We start from the raw sequence: 21,391 nt of genomic DNA, 5'->3' as shown, positions 1-21,391 counted from the left end.
TTTTCATATTGGTTTTCTATGTGCCACATTCTCCAGAGCTTCCAATCTCAGGGTTAAAGATCCATTTGCAATCAGTAAAGAGGGCTACATGAAGACTGGAGCATTTTAAAATGCCCATAAAATGTAATCAATAGTACTTCTAGGAAAAAAATGCTTGAAGTGGATTGGAAATCTGAAAAAAAAAGTATTTGCGAAAAACACTTAAATTTTAAGTAGCTCTTCAGGTAAATAGTTTCTAAAAATTATCACTGCTTCAATATAAACATCACTATATATCTGTAGTCCCAGATATTAGACACCAAGTGACTTTTCTACCACATTTCATCCAACGCAATTCTCAGTGCTTCACTCACATCCCCCGAGTATGTATTATAACCAGGCAATCTTATTACTCATTGCCATAATTTAAGAGGACAAGTACAACAACTGAAATGTAATATCTTACTGATTTATTTAAACATTACTAGGTGAGAGAAGGATGATGAAATCAGATACAGGACAAGCAGATATACTAAAATGTTCAAACCTGATTTTTACAACAAATTCTGCAAAATAGCCTTATGATTCCAAAGGATGCACTCACAGTGCGCAGGAGCAAAGCTTCAGATTGCTTGTCCAAGTGCCTTTCAGTTACTGGCATTGTTTTTTCTCTGGATACCAGGACTGCAGGCACATATCCAACACTCATCCAAATCTGTGGGAAACTTTCCACATACACAACCGGGCTTTCACATCAGACTCTTCAACTAAGGGACAAAGCTATCATTTCTTGGAAAAAAATAAAGAAGTATGAGTTTCTTTAAACACTCAGCATGAATGTCTCCACTCTCACTCTGAAAACTTCAGTCATGGTTCCAAGGCTGAAGGGAACTCATGACAATTTATTTGTAAATCATACTTGAGACGTACAGCAAGATTATATACTTTCACACATTCACAGCCCTACTTTCAGAATCTGTTTGATATTAGATATTACAAATGACTTAATGGAATTATAAATTATATTCTGCTAATACTTAAGCATCACAACTGATCCTTTAACATCACAAAAGCTTCATATTCTGGGTTTTTCTGCAAGACAGACATGAAATCATTAGAAGACATTCCTTTATCACATGTTATATGGCATAAAAATATTATTTATAGTACTTTTCTCAAAATTAGTCTAGACTTCAAAGTTTTTATCATATTAATTGCAAATAGCAATCATGCAAAAATCTCTCAAAGGTCAAAAATCTTAATCTAAAAATTGAAAATAAATTGAAGTATCTTACAATCATGACCTGCAGAAAAGCATTTATTCTGCTGGAAGAGTAAATTGGGTGGGGGAACACACCAAAAGAACACATGTAAAGATTAAAGAGACACTCTCAAGAAAATTGTCTTAAATTCTCAGAGTTTTAGTCTGAGATGGCTATAATTTTTTTTTTTCTGTATTTTTTTTCCCATTTATTTGCTTCAAAGTTTTGATGGTACCTGTATGAGATGGAGCAGACAGGACACAGGAACAATGACAAAACCATGGATGAAACACAAAGAGTAAACTCATTTTTGTTACCTCACCAACCAGGGATCACCAAAGCAGCAGACAGAAGAGGCACACAAGTGGGAACATAGGCACTGCAAAGCTTGGCCCATGGTGGAGGATCAGCAAACCTGCTATTTTTTCCTATTTCAAGGATTCACGCAAGTACAATTTACCACTGTGCTTTAATCTTGCCCACAGGAGGGCAGAATTCTCAAGCATGTTAGATAGGGTGCCTCTAAGGCTACCATGGGCCTATGTTTCCTAGACACAGATGCTCTACTTGTCTAAAACACAAGGTCAAACAACAATTAGTATGATACATGTGTTTTTCAACAGCCAAACTGCAAGTCACTTGAGCATGTTTACAGTCCTCCTCATCAATCTTCCATTTCTTGCAGTACCTGATGACAGATTCAGGCTGCTCCAATGCAGCAGGTGATGGCAGACTAGGCCTGACACCATTTGGTATTGTTACACCATTGTATCTCTGGGTCCAATTCTACAGTATCTGCAAAAGCTTTCTGGGACCTGGCCCATGGGATGGGTGATAGAGTGTGAACTGGGACTTTCAAGAGAGTCCAAGTTGGGAGTATTATAGTTTATTGCAGCCTTCAGATCTTAATTTTAAAGGGATTTTTTTTCTATTTCTTTTTATAGCTTGAAAGGTGGCACAGGAACCATCCAGCTGGTCCAAGAACTGCCAGTGAAAATGCTGAGAATCCAATGATTTTCTCCTAAATTAAAGGAAATAAGGTTAAACAAAGCTAAACAAATTGAAATGCTCTCAGAATAAGCTGTCTATTGCCAAGCAAATTATGTAGTATTATCAAACTTCTGCAGCTATAATTCCAGAGATGTGACAAATTCTGAAGGAAAAATAATCCACAGAGGATTATTTTACATGTTTGAACTAGAAGCACTAGCAAGCTATGGCAGTCAGAAAGAAAAGTATCTTAGTCCATTCCATGCAGCACCATGTTTATACAAGACACATTTAAAAGACTAAAAGACACAGTAAAAGACACTAGGCAACTGTCTTATTTTCCTACAGATTCAGTACATTTTGTGCCTATTTCTTGAGCTTTTTATAAATAAAATCTTTATAGAAACAGTATTATTTGCTTAATAGCTACAGTACCACAGCCAACAACTATTCAGATAAAAGAGCTTTGGGTTTACACTAACACTGGGAGTTGATACAATAGGGCAGAGAGTCGCTGCTTAATTTAGTTAAATAAATTTAGATGATCTTCTAGAATCACATACTGGAATCCTTGTGCTGGGGACTATAACCAAAGCTTATAAAAGGCACCCCACAGAAATGGATTTTGTGACATCTCTGTAGGATGCTATGACATTCCCTTCCTCTCAGGCACAGATTTCCCTTCTAGGAAGTAGGAGGAAACAAACTTCTTTGAGGAGCAGAGGGAGTTCCTGGGGAGAGCTGGCTTCTAGTTAGGATGAAGAAAACAAATATTTTCTATATGAAAAAGAACAGCAAGAGAAAGCTCTTCCAAGAAGATAGACTTGCATGAGAAAAAATAAAGCGAAGGCTCAAAGACAGAACTCACCAGCAGTCCCACTTTGTCCTCAGGTGGGGAGCTGTGGATCCAGCGGCTGCTCCAGCTGGCAGACCTGAAGCAGAAGAGTCGGGATCCACAATGCATTATAGGGCCCATTATTTTAGCCCAGTGAGGAGAGAGCACAGCTGAGATATCCTGACCAACAAGTGACTACTGCTACCAGGAATTTTTCAGTCCTTTGTTATTTTCTATTCCTCAAAACCTGTAGAATGCTGAAATCTCTTCAATGAAGACTGCTTGACAGTCAGGTCCCTTCGTTTTTAAGCTGGGTGCAAGAAGCACCAACACCTTTCCTTGGGTCAGCAGCAGCAGAAGAGTGTGTTTGTGCCTGCTGGCTGGGAGAGGAGCACCTGGGCATGTTGCAGCCACCTCCCACAGGCTCATTGAGTTATGCTGCTGAGCCCAGGGTATGGGAGGAGGTCTCTGCTGCTGATGCTGTGAGCAAAATGGAGAAACCTGTCTGTCCTCCCATCTACCAGAACCTTAAAAGTATTTTTTGCCCTATATTTATATGTATATGTCTCTCCACACAAATTGTTTGCACCCCAATTACACACTCTCTGGAACTCCTGTTTGCAGTTCACTTATTACCTTCATTCAAGAAACTGACCCATAAATGACCAGTACCTTGAATAAAATACTTCCCTGCTCCCACTGCAGAGAACACTCCTTCCTGCACATCCTACCCAAAACATCATTAATCCAGGTGTACAGTGACGCTGTGAGGCTTCCCTGCTGGGAGAGCAGCCATCCACAGGAGGGAAATGTCAAGTCACCTGCCTGGGTTCAGCATTAAAGCAAAATGTGTGACAGGGTAACAGACAAAGGCAGAAAAATGTTATCAGCATTTCTGGTAGGAGATTATTTAAGGACAGAAGTAGCTGGGCAGGCACAGAGATGGACACGTCTACTCCTCTGCATGCAGAACTGGATGGATGCTGGAGAGCTACAGTGCCGTGGCAATAAGCCCAGGCTTAGGAGCTATTAGCCCAGGAACCAGCACCGTGAGAATTAAGCAACTCATCTTGCAGACTGGGGCTGGTTTATAGCTAGTCAGCTTTCAGCCATAGCAATCAGACATCCAATGCTCTGTGCATATCTGCTTAAAATGTGTTCCTTGTGCACTCAGAGGTGGAGAGGCAGGGAAGTAAATAATCCTCCCCTCAGCTACGGACTGCGCCATTTCCAGTATGGACATTTTTGAGAGATGAATTCTGTGCTCATTACATGCAGACATGAAGATTTTTACTCAGCTGCAATAAACAGGCAATTTATTAGATTCCCTACTCATTTCTAAATACATTTTATTAATTTTTGCTGTGCTTTCTCCTGCCTTTAATTATCAAATCCTGAATCAGATAGCTATAGCATCCTTCTCTAGGCTTCTCATTAGAGTACGCCCCTGAAGCTCATTTCCAAGACAGCCTGCAACACACTGATGGTGGGGAGAGCCTCAGTTTGAGGGGTTTTGACAATGTGCAGAATACGTTAGCAAGGTGTGAAGAGCAAAGAGTTAGAAGTCTACACAAACAAGTGGAGATCAGTGGTTAAACAGACATATCTGGCAGGTTATTTGCCAGAGCTGTGGTTTTGTTATCTTGGTAAATTTAATTGCTCAGTTTTACAGAGGATGAGACAAGTTTTTTTTTTCCCTGTAAATTCTCTCCAAACACTAAATATCCTACCTGTCTGTAACAAATACAGAGTTTATCCAGAAATAAATATGTCTGAGAGATGTGTCTAAATTAACTAGAAAGCAAAAGACTGATTTTCATTCATCAGCTGAGGCAATAGCAGTTAAGCACACAGTGGATAACCCTAAGCAACCAAACTTCCTGAGACAGACACTCTAACAGCAAGACATTGTCCTAGATATATGATATTTTAAAATAATAGGGTTTGAGTTCTACTACTTGTTTTCAGGTATTTGCTTTTGTGTTTCATGCTCTCAACATTAACTTTCTTTTTCTCTACAGTTGTGAGGATTGGAAACATCATAAATTTGTACTGGGATTCTCCTTCCTATCTCCTGTTCAGACTACACTAGCATTAATTCCTGTATTAAAATGAAATCAAACACTGTCCTACAATAGCAACAGTGCCTCTCATTAATCTTGCCATACTTGGTACTTATTTTTCAGCTTTCTGAACATTCACTAGAAAATTAGATATGTTCTTATTTTTCTATCAAATCTTCCATGGAGATGAAAGGGTTAAAAAGGATGATTGGTGAGGAGAGAGGAAAATAAGTTGCCTTTAGAATTGTTTTCACTCCAAGACCAACCTTGCACCTGGCAGATATTTCTCTCAGTGTGAGAAAAGTCATGTATTTATGTTCACTTTGGGTTGTTTTCTGTCTACTAAAGAAGAGCTTTCTCACCCAGATAACAAAGTGCTGTTAACAAACATACCAGCATTCCTCAGACAGGCTGGAGGCCTTTTCCTAAGGGGGAAGGAAGATAAGTTTGAAGATTGTAAAACACAGCGTGGGGAAGATTTGTGCATGCCCAAGACCCCTTTTTTTTGGAACACAGGACTCAGGCGTAGCCATGTTTTGCCCCTGCTAAAATGAGCTTAGCAGCGTATGTGTCTCCATCTGTTTGTGGAATCCTCCAGCCAGTGAGATGATGGAATAAATCTACTTTCTGCATTTCAGCTGTGTGTTGTGATCATCTTGGTGTTACCTGCAGGTGTTTGGTTCATGCACCTTTCACTAACAGCTATACATCCAAACCACTCTTCCCCATTACCATAGTCCTCAGCTCAGAACAGTGCTGCACCCTGGCATTGAGAGGCAGACCATGTATTTTCACATAGCAGTGAACAATATTCGTCAGAGTCCCCCAAAACGCTCAGCTTGGCTCAGCACTGGCCCTTTTGTTCCTCACTCAGTCTGTCTCATTCAGTGCCTGGGGACGCTCAGCCTGCTCCAGCCTCCCCTATACTCACATTGCCAACCCTCCAGACAGTACTTATACACCACTTGTGAACACTAGGAGTTTTCTCACATTAAGTTTAGATTTGCAAAGCCTTTTGCTGTTCCTAGGTTTGTTATTGGTCCCTTCAGAAAGGCAGGAGGACTTCAATGCTCTCCTGGCACAGCTTATCCAGCAGCTTTCATCTTCTTGGCTACCATAAAAATACATTCTGTATTTTTCCCAACATACCTGATCCCACGGGGTAGTTCTTTGCTTGTTCATTCCTTCAGAGCCCCGCTTTTAAGAGTATTTGCTCTTTAGACTGATATCACTGGAACAATTTGATTTTGAATTGCTGGGGTCCCTTGTTCATTAGCTAGGTACCATCTCCTTGCACCTTAGCTGAGAGGACAGGTTCTAGGGCAGGTTCTCTGGCCACTGGTACAGTGATACAGGTAACAATATTCCCATTAATGCCAGAGCAAAGCACTTTCGATTAACATACAGAGACAGCACTGACCCCCTGATTTTGTAGCTCATTTTTTCCCTCATCTGTTCCTGGGGGAAGATTGTAGGTAATAGTGTAAGACTGTTTCAACAGTTTGATTTCTGCATCAGGCTACTTCTTTATTTTATTTTAAAAGGTGAGTCCAGTGTGCAGAAAGTTAATGCTGGGTCATATTTTCCATGGTCCTTGGTTTCAGAATAGCATCTGAGGGAACCAAGCCTGCTGCACAGAGAATTGTTAATCCTCCCTGGACATAAACGCTGAAATCCTTAAAGAGAATAGAACATACAGAACTAAACAGATGTTGAAACTTCTCTGAAAATTATCACTCATTATCACTAATCTTCAAATCTACAGTCCTGATAAAATGACTCCAATGACACTATTGGAGGGAGTATTTTTAATGCTTGAGGGTTTTGTGGGGTTTTTTTCCTGGTCTATCTATAATAATACTCCCACAAATAAATCACTTGATGTTATCTTTGAAAGACTATTTGTGATTGTCTTTGCTTTTTCACAGAAGAAAACATTTCAGTAGGAATGAACAAGTTTCTGAACTATCATTGTCATAAAAGATGAAAGGTTCATCAAGATACAGAGGAATTCAAAACAGGAATTTTACAGCAATATAAATTTAGGACAATTGTAGTGATAGTGCTATTTAACCTGTAGAACTATGATGAAATATATCTAATTTGAAAATGAAGTAACCATAGTTAACTTGAATTTTTTTGAATGCCAGGGCTTATTTTCTTTTAATGAGAAATTTTTAACATGGTAACTTGCATCCATAAGTTTCATATTTAGAAGAAAATAAATCTTATTTCTACTACTTGGACACATTTTTAGAAACTGCCTTCAATAAAATTAAATACATTTGATATTTATAAATTTGCCAGATATCAGTAATATTTTCCATAAATTTCAGATCAATAATAATTATAGTAGAATACAGAGGATTTGGTGGTGATTCTACTGTGAGTTGCTGCTTTAGATACAGAACCCGCTTTGCAGTAGACACAATCTAGATGTGTTATAAATTTATTACCTTTTCTTTCTGAACCTCAGTGGAACACTTGCTTAAGATGCACAGGAAGAAAAGGCTGGAAGTGGGGGATTTTTTTTAATGCAACACAGGGATTTGGCCAAAGTGAATCCACCCCCCACGCAGGATAACCTGGGCGTCCCCGAGCCGCGACCTGGGCGTTTCTGTCTCTCCAGGGCGCACACCGCCACCTGGGGACGGCAGAGCTCAGCCCCGCTCCCATTTCGAAGAGGAAAAGCTCATTCCCTTGAGTGAAGTTTCTCCTGAATTTCTAGAATGGATCAGACAGAAGAACCAAATGCTGGAATCAGATGCTGCGTGTTAATAATCCGGAATACATGTTGCTTAAGAGCACTGCCCAAGCAGGCTTAATAATACCGAAGTCATCACTGTGTTTTGCATAAACAAACCATTTACGAGCTAATTATAGATAGCATTTTGCCTTGAGCATTTACTGAGTATTTGATATTTTTCAGGTTGTTTCTGAGCAGAAGAAAAATTGAAAGCAGGTATTTCTTTAACATAATCCTTCCTCTAAGAAAACCAGATGATTAATTCTTGTGTCCTTGAACACAGATGTAACAGACTTCTTGTTCATAATTTTACAGCTGTTTTGATTCTAAAGAAAAAAAAATATTAATAGTGTCCTTCCTCTTACCTCCTGTCTCCAGTGAATTCATGCCCCAGACTTTATTGAGGTATCTAAGTTAGGAGTGTGGACACCATAAATTCCTTCTATCATAATTTTTGATTTCTTCAGTTGTATAGATCCTCCCTTTCTACCAATGTGCACCTAAAATCTGAATCTACCATGCAGACTGCCTTCTTCTTCTTCTACTGACTTTAAGAGTGGCTGTGGTCCTAACAAAGACAACTTGGTTAAGCAGTGACATTTGATGGGATGAATCAATGCCTGACTGCTCCCAGGCACAGAAAATCAAACAAGGTTTTCACAATTGGTGTCAGCTCTCTGCATCAATATCCATACTAATCAGTGAGAATGGGTATTTCTAAATACTTACTAATTTCCTGGAAAGAATGGCTGGTACATTATATTACTGCAAGTATTGCTTCAACATTTAATAAGCCTGCTCTGCATAGCACCTACAAAAAAAGAAGAAATTATGTTCTTGAATTTATCATGTATTACCCTAAGTACAATAGACATAATATCACTGACATAAGAAAACAATGGATCTAAGTGCAAAGACATATTAATACTGAGGAGGAATATGAGCAAAGAGGAAAGGAGAGAGAGGGGAGCATTGAGGAAGGTTGTGAGGGACCTTGAGATCAGAACCTGCTTCTCCAGTTCCTATTCTCAAATCCATTTAATTTTAGAAATATCAGTAGTGGCAAATGGAGAAGTCAATCTCTATCGGTGTCTCTCAGAGGTCACTGTTAGAGGTTCCACTTAGGCACTGAGGTACTGAAGAAATTGGGAAGCTGCTCTTGCTTTCAGAACCTGATTGCCAATTTGTGTAAGAGTTTAGGATAACTCCACGTCCAGTTGTCAGAAACACATTCTCCATCCCAAATTGTATTTACAGCATATAAAGGCTGAAGAGCATTTGGGTCCAGCCCTCTAGCTGTGAGACTGTACAAGGGGAGAAAGCAGTGAATCATTCAGTTTATCATCATAAAATCCCCCCTTTTGGTTTACTGCCTGAACAGAGCACATAAGAAATAATGGAGGGAACTTCCTAAGTGAATAGGTAAAGCCCAATCAAATGTTCATGTGCTTTGGTCAAGAGCACAGCACTTCAAAAGGGCAACATGCTCCTAGGTTTTGATTAACTGCATTAACACAGAAAACTACACAATATGGAATTTACTCAACTGAGTTCCAATTCTCTCCTCCTGAAGTCTAGGTAAGTAATACCAATGACACCAGAGGACCAAAGGCAGGTTTGATATGCTACTGCACAAAGCTTATTAAGAAGGGCACCAGGTGGCATTTTGTCATTTACTTCAAGTTCAGTAAGATCAACAATAGCAAAAATAAACGACCTGAGAAAAAAAATTCTGTACCGCATGACTACATCAATCTATGTTGGAATCAAGCATATTCAAAAGCAAAACTTTTATTAAACGATGTTAAATTTTCTATTGCTATTTTAATACATAGCAAGCTTTTAATTTAATTTTTTCTGGCTTTTTATCGTGTCTTTATTTGTTTTTAAATAGTAAGGTAATCTTTTGTGCATGTTGTTTTGCTTTGTGTGCAGTTTAAACCTCTGACAGCTTTCCATCTTCAAGACCCATTTCACACTGTAGGTGGCACTAATTCATTGTGCAACACCAAGCAGGCTCAGTTACCTACAGCTGGCTGGGTGTACCACGACTTTGCTCTGGTTTTGTTCTCCTGAAGGATAAGATTTTTATCCACTTAACTAAGTAGCATGAAAAACAACTTAAAACTTGCTTGAAACCTGGGACAAAAGATATTCTCTGCTGTGTTTTTGGCTGATGTATGCAGTATACAACATTTTTGTTCTGTAAACTCAAACAACAGTTAATGGTGTAAGAGCTGGAATACAGGGATTACTTAACATGACTAGGCTAAGATTTCTCCCACAATTCTGGAACAGCTAAATGTGGAATGAAAGCTGAAAATCTGAGCCTCTGAACGGTACAGTGCTGTATGACTGGCTGCTCCTGAGTGTGCTGGGGGGGTGAGAGGCAGTCTGACCCACCAGACACTGAAAGGGGCTTCCTGGGAAGTGCAGGGACAATAAGAAGGATGCTGCTTTCTGCTTCAGATTCTGTTTCACATTCAATACAAAGCAACTGCTTTGAGAAAAGCTGAGCATTTTGCAGGGTCTTCCGACAGGTATTTCTCTGTCTGGTAAAGACCCAAACTGGCTGCTGCCCTTATTTGCAATCACAAAAATAATCCATATATTGCTAACACTGGTAGAAGCAATGAAATTCTGAATTCCTCTGAAAGCTATTTGACTTTCCTAAAGGGCCTTTATGACAATTTGAAGATTTATCCTACATTCGCCAGCCAGTGATAGTGTTTCTATCAATTTTAGTGGGACAATATCAGCTTTTTGCCCTTTTCCTTGAGACACCAAAATTTCAGTACTTTACCTTGAACAGTATTTAGCTTTTCTCTTCTGTTTAAATGCAGAAGAGACTCCCATTTTTGTTGTTGTTGTTTTTTGGTTTGGTTGTTTTTTTGTTTTTTTTTTGTAGAGAGCAGTAAGAGAGCTAAGTACTATTTATATTTTCCCCTTGGAACCTGATGAATAAGCAAATCATAGTCGGGAGTCCCAGCTGGTATAAACTGGCACTGTACAACTGAGGACAGTGGCACTACGCCAACCCAGACAGAGGGAGGAGACAACCTATGGTATGACTGTTCAACACACTGGATTTTGGACAAGACAATGAAAAATTTATCCCAATAACAGATTGTTATCAGCTGGAGGCTTGCAAAAGCAAGCCAGTCGGTACCCCCATTCGTCCAATTTGCATAAATGCACTGTGCCTACTTTTAAAATCACCAGAGGTATTGTATCTTTTTTCATCACGTGTCGAGAACACGTATCTTTTAGCTTTTTCTTCTGTTGTAGGTAGGTATCACAAATTAATTGCCATGTTCAGCTCTGGAGGATACAGTATTCCTGGGTCCAGTCCAGAGCCGGGTCATCTGTTTCTGTCGGTGGTCTTTGACATTTTTGTGTTCTGCCTGCAACACTCATTTTACCTCCAAAGTTTGCTTGCAGAGAAATACAGACTGAAAGTGTGTACTACCTGTAGGAATATAAGGGCACATCTCTGGTGTGCAGCAAAGAAATGCCCAACACCTTGCTAAATATCTATACTACCCTTGGAATTAGGTTAATATCCCCAAGCAGTGATGTAACAGCTTGGCTGCATTAGTTCCATTGCTCCAAGAAAAGACTTGCTCACCGTGCCTAATCCTGGATTGGTGTCTCCAGAGCACAGGTGTAATTCAGCAGGGTATGGACTGCCAGTAGATGTTACACCACAAGGCTGGATGCTATCCATATGGCAACATACAAACTACTGTAGGAGCTACGCTAGAGTCTAAACAGGTCAAATAAAACAACTCTTTGGAAAGTGAACTAGGAGGAGAATCAGACACCAAGGGGAAAAATTATCAGGATCTGACATTAATTCAATTTTTCTTCCAATATCATAAAAGGAATTGGTGGACTCACTGTCCCAAGAAAGCCTCAGAGGCCTATCTTTACCCTAAAATACCACTTTCACAGACAGATTATGCTTTGACATCCTCAGACAGCTGCAAAGGTCTACAGAAGCAGAACTGGTCTTACCAAGGTAATACCTTCTGGCACATTAGGCTCCTTTATTTTGAAAGGGCAGAGCTTGAGTCAAAAATAAACATACATGTTGTGGGAAAAGTGATGAGTAATGAGGTGAACACCATATGCAGCACAGCAAACAGTAGCAGCTTATCATTGCTTAAAAGATTCATAGCAGAAATTAATTTTAGGGAGGGATTTGAAAAAACCTTTCACACAGATCTCCTCCCATGTACATGAGAAGGCCTGAGGCAGAGGATGAAAGTGCTTGGGAGAAAACAAAGATCACTCTGCAGTGAATGTTAACTTCAAAGGTAAAAAGGGAGGCAGAGTCAAAATCTTGAAACGTAAGCAAAACCAGGCTTTCAGCACATTATTAATTTAAATCACTGTGATGTGCTATCAATTTCAGTTTACTGTATTCAGGGCTCACTTTATCTGTTAGGATCTGCACCTACACTCTGCATCCAAAAACTCTTGAGTCATCAGTCAACATAGAACTACATCTGACACAGCTTATACCTACTTCAATTTAAAAGGGACTTCCAAAGCAATCATCTCATTCAGGCAAGTGCTCTAACCCCTTCTGTTAGCTCGAATGCTTTTCATGGGATACATGAGTACTACCCATTCCATATATATTGTGGGCGGGTACAGCAAATTCTAATCCTTGGTTGTGATGTTCTAGGGATACAGTCCCTCATCTCCAGCAGTTATCCCACGAACATAATAGGATCCCATTATGTTCATACAGGACCTATTCATCTTACCTTCATATTTAAAAGACTCATCAGAATCTTAGTGTCAGTATTTGTGTAATTTTCCATGCACTTTTTCTCTCCTAACAAGACACTGCTAACACTCTTAATGTCATCTCAGATCTCACAATAGGAGACATAGGTTTTCATTAACTGTTACTTCTTAACTAAAACCTGTCAATAACATTTCATTTATCTCTGAAATCCTTTGTGGCTTGGTGTGGAATTGCAAATCCCCCTGGCACCATCAGCACTACTACTGTCAGGAAGCAAAACAGGTCAGTCCCACCTGTGGAACAGCCAACACTGTTCTCTTATGCACCTCTCAGTCTGAAAAGGCAAAATATCTTCAGTCAATGCTTCATAACTTCTTTCTTTCCAGGAGTTGGGTCTTCATGCATAGCGTGAGAAAAATCTCTGGACTTCTTCTAATTAGCTTCTAATTAACTTACTTTGCTTCTCAATCCCTTTGTTAAGGTCAGGATGCAGAAAGGGAAGCTGGCAAGCTGAAGCAGTCTATAGCAGCATCAGCAGCTGGGGGTGAATATGCCACTCTTCCAAGAAGGCATTTCTTTTGAAGTCAAGGAGGCAGGGTCCAGGCAGCAAACAATGATTTAGCACAGAAGATGAAAGAAGGAAAGCCACATTCTCCAAAGGACACAAAACCTCCATGGAGGAGACAAAAAGTGGCATCAACCTTTCCTGAATTGGGCAGGCCCCCACAGTACTCTGTACTGCTGTTCCAAGAACCATGCACTCAAACTCCTGGAACTAGATGAGGAAGCCCCACCAGTTTAGTGCTTATTTCCTCATGCTCTTCATCCACATGAGTGCCATGGATACTGCTAGAAGAGAGACTGAAGGGATGGGTAGTAACTGTGAGGTGCAAAGAGCGAGGGTGAGGCAGCAGGGGAGTCACTTTGAACTCTTTTTTATTCTTCCAGTTGTGATTTAAGGGCAAGACAGTGAGAAAGACATCTTGAAAATGAGCATTTGTCTGCATAAATGGTAGCAGCAGAAGGGCTTGGGTTCCTTGAAACACTGTTCTACAAATAACTGGATAGATGTTCAGTCCACCTTGTCAAGAAGTGGGGATCGGTATCTTTGCTTTGTATTCATAAGGGTCATAAGAGGGCTGTGAAGGACAGTGAGTCAATTCCCTGAACATCTCAGATATTTGTTTATTAATGCAAGAAACACAGGAGATAAACAAGAAACCTGGGAATCTTAAATACAGTAAACCAGTTACTACTGAAGTTGCACAATTGAGTGTGGAAAAATCTATATTCCTGTAATATTAATATGTGCACAATAATAACGAAGGGAATGCACAAGGGTGGTGTTACAGAAACACTAAACAGGGCAGATGATACAGACAAGGTTTTTGAGAGCAGCTAGCAGAATCAGCCAAAGGCACAGATTTGTAAGCCATGGAGATTAAGCATCTGCATATTTATTAAGGGAAAAAAGAAAAAGATAGAGAACAGATTGTCCAGAAGACTCTTAGAAGATGTTTGGTGATGTGTTTATTCTGAATAGAGGTAGAATAGAGCTCACTTTCCATTTCATTGCAAGCAGTAGAGAGAAACTGGTTGAGAATGTAGAGAAAAGGTAGCTGAGACTAGGAAGTAAGTATTCCTCATTTTTGTGAAGGGAATGAGGAAGAATAGGAAAATAAAGACCATAAAGTCTGCTTTCTATGAAAATCAGTGAACTCACAGATCCTAAGGAAAATATGACCAAGAGGAAAAGAAGTCTCAGAAAATTTGTTCTTCCTTAAAAAACATGAATGGCACAGTTGCAGGGTAATGCAAAGTGGAGAAAGAACAGGAGATGTGTGTAATGAAGCCAACTTGTCTCAGTCACGATTCACGCAATTCAACATGAACAAGGAAAAATTTATACAAATAACAAAGGACAGAAAATTCTGCACCCAGGATAGCTAATAGCACAAAATACAAGAAGGTAAAATATTGGTAAGGTAAAATACACAAAATTGGAAGGTAAAATACACAAAAGCATATCTGTGAAGCATTTGAAGGAGTCCCCTACAGCACATGCTACTGGTATAACCTGTACTGCAATCTGGCATCTAGTTTGGGACCTGGACTTCAAGAAAGTTGTGAACTAATCACAAAGACAACAAAGAAGTGTAAGGAGAACAACCAAGAACCACAACATATCCATGGGGAAAAGCTGAAAAATTATTTAGTCTAAGTACAGAAGCAGAGGAGAAGGTGACTGTCTTCCAGTCTTGTACAATAGAAGTAATTGAAAAGACTAAGAATAACCTGTTTCCCATGTCTGCTGTTGACAGAACAAAAAGTAGTGAACTTAAATTGGAGTAAGGAATATTTAGATTTGACACTAGGAAAATTTTGCTGATTGAGAGCAGTCCATTACCATGCTCTGCTCTCTTTAGGGAGCTTAGATCTCCATCATGTTCACTACTTCTTTCAAGGTTGCCTCCCCCTCATGATGCCATGAAGATTTTTGCCTGTTCTTTTATACCCGTTATACCTTTTTACAACTTCTGTATTCCTAGTGCTTTTTGCCTACATTCTTGGACTTGTTTGTTAAGCTAGGAGACTGAACATTTTAGAAGCTTCGTAGGTAGAGGATAGTGTGCCCCAGACCCCAAGGTCCTCTCCAGAACACATTCTTGTAAACTAAAACAGAACCATCCCGGGAAAGGTTCCTTGGGGAGGGGGGCTCATTCAAGCCTCTGAATGGGGAATCTTTGATAGATATGCTAATTTGTAAGACCTATAATGTTACACCAGATCTTTTGGGGGTGTGCATTGCAGTGGGCATCGAGGTGCATTCAACCTGGATGTGGTGCACCTAAGGATCCTTAAAATAAATACCAAGGTAAAATCCCTTTTTCCCTTCTAACCGTGTTTGACTCTTGATTTTAAGACCAGGAAAAGGCATCACTCAGACCACTGGCTACTCTCCCTGTTGCTCTTACTTGGCACTCCAAAAACTTCCGGCATCTGAAGATATTGTTAGCGTTTCTCTTTCACTGACAATGATTGATTGCTTCAATTTGTTCGTAGCCCTACCTCTTTCAGAAATCAGATTCACTCAGTCTGATCCAGACACTACTCAGCTTGGTAACAGGTTCATCATCCAGGTTTCTTTGTTGAGACAGTAGAACAAGGAGCAGTAATAACATTACAAGATTTGTCCACTGTTGATCAAGCAGCATCTCAGGAGGATTACCAGTTCAACTTGAGTACAAAGAAGCAGGGAAGTAGACACAGCCCCAAGACTGCCAGAGTTCAAGAAGCATTTGGACAACATTCTCAGGCACATGGTGTGATTCTCAGGGCTGTTCTGTGCAGGGCCAGGACTTGGGCTTAGATGATCTGTGTGGATCCCTTCCAGCTCAGGATATTTCAGGAAAAATTTCTTCACAGGGGGGGTTGCTAAGCATTGGAATGGGCTGCCTAGGAAGGTGACAGAGTCAGCATCCCTGGAGGTGTTCAAGAAATGACTGGATGTGTCACTTAGTGCTACAGTCTAGTTGACAGAGCGGAGATCAGTCAAAGGTCGGATTCCATTATCTTAGACATCTTTTCCAACTTAAATGATCCTGTGTGTGATTCTGTGTGTGAACTTCTTCACTGAAATGGACATCCAGCATTGGAACAGGCTGCCCAGGATAGTGATGGAGTCAATACCCCTGGGGGGATTTAAAAGATGTCTAGATGTGGTGCTTAGGAACATGGTTTATAGTGAATTTGGCAGTGCTGAGTTAATAGTTGGACTCAATGATCTTAAAGGTCTTTTCCAACCTAATTGATTCTATGAACAGGCTTTATATGCATGCCATCAGTTCTTGTACCTCCCACTGATCATCTACTGTCACCTTTCTAACATGAACTTCCCAATCAGTTAGTTATTTTATCCATACATTAAATACATAGACAAATTCCAGTCAGTGCTACAAATTCAGCAGATGCTATGTATCTAGGTTCCAGTGGATAACTTTTTTTTAACATCAGTAACTGCACTTTATGACATCCAGATCCAACTGGGTCATAGCAGGTTCTAAACAGATAGATGATTTATAGGATGACCCTATTCTCGGTATAAATCAGGGATGCACATTTAAAAAAAATATTGTCCATATGCTGATCTTTGGTCAGCATGTTGCAGAGCCGGGAAGGCACAGATGGCATGAGGCAGGAAATTTTACGAAGAAAAATTACTGTCTCCTAGCTAAGTGCTCTCCTGGGAATCCAACCTTGCTTTTGCCAAAGAATAACAGTGTAATAATCAGTCATTACTTAAACTTTTCATAAGTTGTGGTTATTTGTTTGCTCTTCATGTTTCGAGCGCCAAGTTTGCAGGAGGGCAGGCTCACAGCTGCAGCTGAACGGGACAGGATATGTGCCCTGAGCATGGCAGATGCCACAGTGCTGCCCAGTGCCCGTGAGGGCCTGGGTACCCAGCTGAGCCCCCACAACAAGCAGATTCTCCATCTGAATAATTCTGTGCCTCACATCGTAATCGATAGGGTGGATATAGCAACTGCTTTTTGGAAGTTCATTAGTGTTTGTGAAGCACTCAGGTGCCACAGAAAAGGCTTCAGGAAGTTAGCAACTCTGCATTTAGGTTGAACTGTGCTGCAAAGTAGGCATAGTGTCACACTGAACTGTGGGGAGAGATCAATGTATTGAGTAACTGCTCATTCCACAAACATCTTACATTCTGCACACTGCACACAGAAATGGGGGGGAAAAGCACCATTTGATAAGTACTGCATGGTAGGAAAAGACCAGCAGTGAAGGTTTACACAGCCAACACAAGCAATTGCCAGCAGCAGCAGCAGTTTGGTTTTGGCATCTTTCTCTGTACTGACAAATTACAATGAGAATTTACCAAGGAATGCAGCCACAGGATGAGTGATTATACCCTCACCAAGACCATCAGTGACATTGTAGCTTCAATAACAACAAACAACCCCCTTATGTACGGATAACAACCGCCTTTTAAGGACCCAACTAAAGTTTAATCCAAATGAAATTTGATTTACAATAAGGTAACATTCCTTTTAGGAAATGCTTTGGTGATCAGAGTGAGAGATACTCCCTGTGAATGTGCAGAAGTTAGCTACATAAAGGTCATGCAGGCAAGACAATTAATTTTGTGTGCTTAAATTTGAGATCTTGATTGTATCTCTCAGTGTAGGTTTTTCTAAATGTAATGGCCATGGGCTGCCCAGCATTGTTAGCCCACGGCCTTCACAGACCATTAATTCTGTAAGGTTTAACCTCCTGGCATAAATCACCACCAACCTTATCTTCATTTCTTAAGATGCAGGCTTGTTCCACAGACAGAGACTTATTTCCAGGCCTCCCCATTTAACATGGAGTCTGATGCCTCTTCCTTCCCTTGTGCTTCTTCAAAGGAAATATGTTATTAATAAATATGTTAATAATAAACACAATATATGTTATTAATAATCACAAACAGTACATATTTGGAATGAAAATCAAATGAAACATCTAAAAGTCTAAGAAATGAATCACAGACAAAAAATGAAGCAATGGAAGTGAACTGGTTGGGGGTTTTTTTAAAGTGTATTTTCTCTTCAATAAACTCTGATAAATATCATCCAAAGGGCATTCCAAAGCTTGATCTTCCTAGTACAAATGAAGGGTAAGTGAACTACAATAGACATTGGGTTTGGTTCTATTTTTAATAAGTCGTGGCACATAATCAATTTTTCCTACTAACACTCTTGAGTTTGTAGATAAAAAGCAATGTATATGTACAGTGATTATCATCAGTAAGTATTTTATAGAAGTCCCTGCAAAAACATGAATAAAGCACTGAATCATTCTGTATGAGCAGAGGTACTGAGAACCATTGTGCAGCTCAGACAGATTCTCACTCTGCTCTTTGTTCTAAAGAGGAGATGACATTTTACAATATTTAAGGCATATATCAGATTTTACTCATTGGGACATCAAGAGATTATTTTAAATTGATCAAACCAAACACCTCAATCCTGATAAAAATGGAAGACAAATTTATTTCTCAGAATGTGGGGTGAGGATTATAATTAAATGATCAGGGAAGTGATGTGAGTGCACATGTTCTGGGGGTGTTTGTCAGACCGTGTGAATTTCCTATCCTCTCATCTCAGAAAACATTACATTACCTGCATGTAAATGCAATTAGCTTCCATTTCCCACTCCTCCACAGCAAGGTTTGTAACTCAGTGTTTTATAACCTGTCTTCTGCACCAAGATCCCAGGTGGCAGAAGGAGTTAGTCAGCTTATTGTGGTGCGCTTCCCAGCTGTCTAGTCCATGAGACCACACAATCCTCAAAGACAATGACAGTGTGCTGCAGTCAAGGGGTGACCTCTATGCTTTAAAAAGTAAAAGAAAGCACATGGTAGCCATCGTCACTTCCAACCTGCCAGATGTCTCCCATAAGGTGTTACCCAACACACTGTTTGTCTCTGAGTCATAAGAAAGAAGGTTTATTTTAGCCACTAAAAGGATGACTATTGCAGAGCAAGATCTTGGTACTTCAATCTAACCATCCATTTTGACTATATTCCAGTTAACGGTATTAGAATATTAAAAAAGACCATTAACGAACCAAACATTCAGCCTGCAAGACTTCTTTTCCTTTTTCATTGCCTATAATATTATGAGCCAGGTTTGCTGGAGAATTGACTGGACTTTTTCACCTACCTACAGAACTTTGGGAACAAATTCATAACTGGTTCCTGTCACCTGAAAACCAAGCTGGTGTACTATTTCCCTTCAGTCCAAGAGTTGTGTGACCTGAACCTTACTTACTTAACTTCAACTCATTCTTACTTCTATGCTGCTCTCAGCAAGCCACTGCTAAAATTGTAACAATATTATAAATCATGAATGATATAGAGAGGCTGGGGTTGTCTCACACTGTTCATACTTAAGAACCTCATCTGCAACAATTTCTCCTAACAGATACATTTAAATTAACAGTTTAATGTGTTTTAAAACTACTGCAGTTTAATTTTCAATAGTTTCTGTCTGTTGGTTGCCTGACTTTGGTGGCTCAGGCAAATGAAGCTCTTCCTGTAGTTGCAGTGTCCATAAGGACCCAAATGAGAAATGCATCAATGAGTTAAAAATATTTTAGCACAGAGGTCATAGACCTAAATCCTTATATGTCCAGGCAAGCAATATGAACATATATAACACAATTCTACAGAAAAACAGGGTAAAATAAAACTAAGGTGAACACTGTGTATATGGTATTCCATATCAGGGTTCCTAGTAGCAGGAAATGGAAAGCAGGCTAGGGCAGGCACAAGAAAAGAGACAGAAATAGAAGGTGGGAAGGCTCTAGCAGGGAATAGCTCAAAGAGATTGAGCTCTGCCAGCCAGTGAGTTTTATGAGCTCTCATGACGACAGCAACAAAAGCAACAACAGCTTGCAAAGACATCCCATTTACACGAAATAGCCCCCCTTGAACAGATACAAGCATAACCCTGACAGCATGAACTTCATTGATTAAATTCCAGTGATAAGAATTCCCTCACCTCTGGTACTGTGCAGATATGGAGGTCAAAGGTTGTGATGCTCTCGTATACTACAATTTCGGAGAACGTATAAATAACTAAGATGGTTAAAACCCCAAGGAGTACATAATACTGTCTATAAACCCAAATGTGTTTCACCTCTGTTTTTAGGCTGAAACCAGTAAGAAAACAGTCTACAGCACAGGCAAATATATTAGAGGTTGTTTTTTCCCTAGCTTCTTGGTAAGTTGCTGAGCACTATGGGATGCTATGCCAAGTGGTAGTTAGGGAGGTCTGCTGCATTCAGGCAAGTTAATTACAGAGATGGAGGACAGCAGGATGCCAAGTGGGAAGAAGGCTTCCCTCCAGAAATGGACTGTCAGCAGAATCAGGAAGGGATGTAATCAGTCATAGCTTGCTTTTACCAACCAGGAATGATCATAAATGTGGCTTTCAGCTTACTGAATATTTTCTGGCTGTGATTTATTCATATTTTTGGCCCATGCATGAAACTTTTCTCAGACCTTCTCATATATAGACATTGGTGCTTCATTCTTTTACAGGGCACAGGTTGTTCGGTTCACTTAAGGGTTTTTCTGGTTCTTATAAAATGCTGACATGTATTTTTGGTGACTCTCACTGATTTAGAAAACAGTGAACTTACAGACATAGTGGCAGATATGTGCTCATCCTCACTGTATCAACGTGCACCTTGCTTTGAAGAAAATGTAGCCAGAGTGGTACCAGCAGGGGTGGAAAAAAGCTAGAAGCATTTTTACTGCTGGCACCTATTTTCACCTAGGCGAGTGAAATACTAATTCTTCATGCTGAGAGAGGGAAGGGTGGTGGGAGTTTATTTCCAGGTGAGCAGTATATAGTCCTAGTACAAACAATAAAATTGGACTCTGACTGTGGCCTGCTTGGAACAAGCTCATAGCAGTTTGGCAAAGCAAGGAGACAGACACAGGCTTAATATAAGCAGCTTATGTTAGTCTCAAGGACAAAGAACATGTGCTGACACACCACTTACATTGCAGACACCTCTGCATCTGGGCATTGCAACAAGCTTAGGAGATGTGTCACACAGAGCAGGGAGTGCACGCGATGTTGGAACGGGGATCGTGGAAGGGGCACACACGCCGGGCTCGGCTTTTCTCCACGACTCCAGAGCAGCTGTGCGGGGAAAAGCACCAAAGACCCCAACCCACCCAGACCC

General features: G+C 40.1%; 1 long non-coding RNA gene across 1 annotated transcript; it reads right to left on the bottom strand.

Annotated features, from left to right (window-relative positions):
* Window positions 1-430: 430 nt before the first annotated feature.
* LOC108445394 lies at window positions 431-21,367 on the bottom strand. Its single transcript, XR_001860221.1, has 6 exons — window positions 21,206-21,367; window positions 18,814-19,025; window positions 17,945-18,049; window positions 8,605-8,686; window positions 3,100-3,163; window positions 431-2,262 (listed from the first exon to the last, which is right to left on the bottom strand). It is a non-coding gene; the product is annotated as an uncharacterized LOC108445394 (long non-coding RNA).
* Window positions 21,368-21,391: the final 24 nt, after the last annotated feature.

This window comes from Corvus brachyrhynchos, unplaced genomic scaffold (genome assembly GCF_000691975.1).
Source record: "Corvus brachyrhynchos isolate BGI_N302 unplaced genomic scaffold, ASM69197v1 scaffold1, whole genome shotgun sequence".
NCBI lineage: Eukaryota > Metazoa > Chordata > Aves > Passeriformes > Corvidae > Corvus > Corvus brachyrhynchos.
The sequence above is the reverse complement of the archived record's forward strand: the minus strand, read 5'-3'. Positions and strand labels throughout refer to the sequence as shown.